The following is a 5,060-nucleotide window of genomic DNA, read 5'->3' on the forward strand; positions in this document are numbered from 1 at the left end:
AATTATCTCCTGGTTGCTTGCTAGAAGTGCAGATTCTTAGAATTCATCCCCAGATCTACTGAATAAAAGTCTTTTTTTTTTTTTTTTTTTTCTGCGACACAGTCTCGCTGTGTCACCCAGGCCAGAGTGCAGTGGCGCCATCTCCACTCACTGCAAGCTCTGCCTCCCAGATTCACGCCATTCTCCTGCCTCAGCCTCCCGAGTAGCTGGGACTACAGGTGCCCGCCACCACACCTGGCTAATTTTTTTTTATTTTTAGTAGAGACGGGGTTTCACCATGTTAGCCAGGATGGTCTCGATCTCCTGACCTCGTGATCCGCCCGCCTTGGCCTCCCAAAGTGCTGGGATTACAGGCGTGAGCCACTGCGCCTGGCCAAAAGTCTTTCTTTAAACACGATTTCAAGTTGATTCTAAGGAACATCAGATTTAAGAAACAATGCTCTTATCACTAAATTCTAAAACTATGTTCTAAAACATAAAACTCATAACTAATTACAACGTAATTACCCCCTCCAACTCCACCACCAATACAAGACAAAGTCCACACTGACTTGCATGGGTCTCAGGTTTTTAAGATGAACCTCATATTCTACTCACCAATTCAATATGCAATCTGCACTTTTGAGTCAATTTACCTCATTTTATTCCATCAACACATCAGGCTTGCATTGTTTTGTTGGTTGACAAGCTCACTTCTAGGCCAATAATTGTCTCTTTATTTAGAATAAATCTGAACAAAAGAGAACATAAGAATGGATGTCGTCTGTTTGCCCTTTTATAGCTGGAATATATTCTTCCCTCAAGGAGGGATGAAATGAAATAAATAGCATGGTAAGTCATAATCATCAGTGAGCAATTAACAGTTTCCGTTTGCCCTTTTCCACATAGCTCCAATGATCAACTTATTTCTGCCAGGAAATAACCCCAAACTCTGAACTCTTTAAGATTATTTTACTCTCTGTTATGCTATATTAATGCAGAAAAAGAAAACAAATATGTAATTTCAAAGTCTACAGAGCCCTTATATATTTGCTTCTTTCAGTGTTTCTTTTTGGAATACCTATGGTATATATTTGAGAACTAGACTAACAGAATGTAACTGTATTTATTTACCTCTTAAAACCCATATAGATGCCACATTCTTCATGGAACCTTCCATGAACTCCAGTCCCCCACTCCCATATTGCCCCAAACATAAAATGACTCTTTTTCTTTTGAACGTCAGATATTTATATATCCTGTTCTTAAGTCCTACTAGTTAAAATCGATGGAGAAGGAGAAGAGGAGGAATAGAGAAAATAAATATATCTTTTATAGTTTTTGAGACTATGAAGTTGAGAGGTCCTGTATTGCATCTTAACTAGTTAACACGCAGACCGTCACACAGCACAGCAAGAGGTAATGAGCCACAATAAAGACAAGGGTGAATATTTGAGTGCTTTTTGTTGTCTGTTGCCGCTAGAAGTTAAATGTCTTGATAATAGTAATTTGTAAGAAAATATTTTTGAGTGGATGAAAATCAATCATCAACATTCACCTCAGACTCTGGATGACTACAGTGGATGTGAAATCATCTATTCTGTATTAGAGTCAGTGTCTCCATGATGTTACAAAATTTACACAAATAGCTGGTGGTTCTGGGGCTAATATTTAGGTTTTTGGACATCAATTATTCTTTCAACAACATCCAGCTTTGTTTAAAAAACTACAAACACACTTATCATCTCTATGATTTTTGTCTTCATTTTGGGTATACGAAAGTGTCTGCATATGGTGGATTTCAGATAGCGGTGCTTTTCAACAAAGATGTATAAAGTGCATTGCTGTAGAGTTATCCAAGTGCCATTATTACTCAGAGTCATGTAGATTTTCTCTCCTAGATGTTTAAGAGTTCCCCACTGACCCATACCTTACTAAAAGTTGAGAAAGTGTTTTCAAAAAGAAAGCCATTGCAGTTAGGAGATAAACAAAGACTTCTGAACCATTTTTATTTATTAAAATTTTTTTCTTATGAAAAGTAACATATATAAGGGCCCTGGAGACAAAAAGAGACTCTAGTCTGATAGCTCCAGGAAATGCCACCCTGAAACATCTCAGGTGTTTGCTTCATATGTTAGTGCATACATTTCTAAAAGTTAATGTAGAGTTTCATCAACTCTACAATGCTCTAAAAATCTGACAGCTTGAGAAACAGGAGACTCAGAGGTGTTTTATATTGTAATATGGTTATTGTCAACTTTTTCAAATTGCAAACACCCTTTTAAACTTTGGAAGAGAAGCATGGACACCTTGTATATCATAAAAGTCGAGTTGATTTGTATTCTCCTTGCTTATTGCAAATAAACTTTCAGGGCCCTGGGGTACTAAAAATCACATCATAAGGATGTGTTCCTGTTGCTCAGTTTAGAATAAATTCTATCATCGATTAGTTCCGTGTTCGTAAGATATTTTTATATCAGTTTTTGTTCTTCAAAGAACACTCTTAGAAAAAGTTTCTGTCTAAAATGTTTCTTCATTAAAAACGTAACTCTGTTAATCTCATAAAAGTTTGATACTTTTAATATATGAATTAACAATGTTATGGGACATTATTTATAAAGGTGAATGGGGAAATACTGCATTGAACAAAATCCCTCTTCCATAGTGTCTATATTATTTAGTAATAGCAAATGAGAAAGTTGTGTAAGATTAGTTGGGAGCTCAAAAATTATACACACAATAAGAGGTTGAGAGATATTTCTGCAGTCTGCGAGTCATTTTGTACTTTATAATTAAAACCATTTTTCATTATTTAATATATCCTATGAGTATTTACAAAATTTCTTCTAGATATAGTCATTCCATGATACCCCTAGGGGATTTTTTTCTAGAATTTCCAATAGATACCAAAATCCAAGGATGCCCAAGTACCAAATATAAAATGGTGTACATATTTGCATATAACCTCTGTACATCCCCAGGTATACTTTAAAAATGCTTTAGATTATTTATCATAGCTAATCCAATGTAAATATTAAGTAAATAGTTGTTATAATGTATTGTTTGGGGAGTTGTAACAAGATAAAAATATCCTTACATGATCAGTACAGAAGCAATTTAAAAAACATATTTTCCATCCGCAGTTGTTTGAATCCACATGTGTGGAACCCACTGATATAGAGAAAGGACTGTATGACAGGGTTATCAGAATTAAATAGAAAGACAGTCTTTTAGGCAGCTTACATTCTATACAATGAGATGAGACAATAAATAAGAACACAAATAAAATGAATGCAATATCAGTGTATTAGTCCATTTTTGCACTGTATGAAGAACTACCCAAAACAGAGTAATTTAGAAACAGAAGAGGTTTAATTGACTCACAGTTCCACATGACTGGGGAGGCCTCAGGAAACTTGCAATCATGGTGTAAGGCAAAGGAGAAGCAAACACCTTCTTCACAAGTCAGCAGGAAATGGAGCAAATGGGGAAGTGCAACTTTTAAACCAGCAGATCTCTTGAGAACTCACTATCACAAAAACATCATAGGGGAAACCAGCCCCATGATCCAATCACCTCCCACCAGGTCCTTCCCTCAACATGTGGGGATTAGAATTCTAGGTGAAATTTGGGTGGGTACACAGAGCAAAATTATACCACTTATGAAGAAAATATATAGTTTGAAATCCTATGAATGTGTGCGAGGAAAGGTGGTTTGGGCTTCTTCAGTTAGGATGTTCAGTGTAGACTTCTCTCTGAGAAGGTGACATTTGATATAGGACATGAAGTCTAAGAAGTAATCAGTAATGAAGAGTAACTGGGAAAGAACATCTTAATCAGATAAAATAAGAAGCAGAGGGTAAATTATATATGTGAATTATACTTCTGATGATTATCACCATTTCCTCAAGTATGTTCTATAAAATTCTCTAAAAACCACAAACACACACATTATCTCCATGATTTCCATCTTCATTGTGGATATATAGAAGAGCTACTTATGATGGATTTCAGATAATGGTTCATTTCAACAAGGATGTATAAAATCCATTGCTGTACAGTCATTCAAGCATCATTTTTACTCCAAGTCATGTAGATTTTCTCTCCTAGATGTCTAACAGGTAGTTCCCCACTGACCCATACATTACTGAATAAGTCTAAGTTCATTCACTTCTTTCTTATTTCATAGAGTACTGCAACAGTCCCCTAATAGGATTCCTTACTTTTACTATTTTTTCATTCTTAAATGCATCCTCTACCAGCTTCTACAGTTTTCTCTTTTTAAAATTATTTTATTTTTCTTTAAGTTCTGGGGTACATGTGCAGGATATGCAGATTTCTTACATAGGTAAACGTGTGCTCTGGTGGTTTGCTGCACCTATCAACCAACCCATCACCTAGGTATTAAGCCCAGCATACATTAGCTCTTTTCCCTAATACTACCCCCTGCCCTCCCACAGCAGGTCCCAGTATGTGTTGTTCCCCTCCCTGTGTCCATGTGTTCTCATTGTTCAGCTCCCACTTATAAATGAGAACATGTGGTGTTTGGTTTTCTGTTCCTGCATTAGTTTGCTGAGAATAATGGCTTTCAGCTTCATCCACATACCTGCAAAGAACATGATCTCATTCTTTTTTATGGCTCCATAGCATTCCATGGTGTATATGCACCACATTTTCTTTATCCAGTCTATTATTGATGGGCATTTGGGTTGATTCCACGTCTTTGCTATTGCGAATAGTGCTTCAATAAACATACATGTGCATGTATCTTTATAATAGAATCATTTACATTCCTTTGGGTATATATGCAGTAATGGGATTGCTGGGTCAAATAGTATTCTGGTTCTAAATATTTGAAGAATTCACACACTGTCTTCCAAAATAGTTGAACTAATTTACATTCCCATGAACAGTGTAAAAGTGTTCCTATTTCCCCACAACCTTGCCAGCATCTGTTTCTTGACTTTTTAATAATCACCATTCTGACTGGCATGAGATGATATCTCACTGTGGTTTTCATTTTCATTCTTCTAATGATCAGTGATGTTGAACATTTTTTTCATATTTTTGTTGGCCACATG

This window comes from Symphalangus syndactylus, chromosome 1 (genome assembly GCF_028878055.3).
Source record: "Symphalangus syndactylus isolate Jambi chromosome 1, NHGRI_mSymSyn1-v2.1_pri, whole genome shotgun sequence".
Classification (NCBI taxonomy): Eukaryota; Metazoa; Chordata; class Mammalia; order Primates; family Hylobatidae; genus Symphalangus; species Symphalangus syndactylus.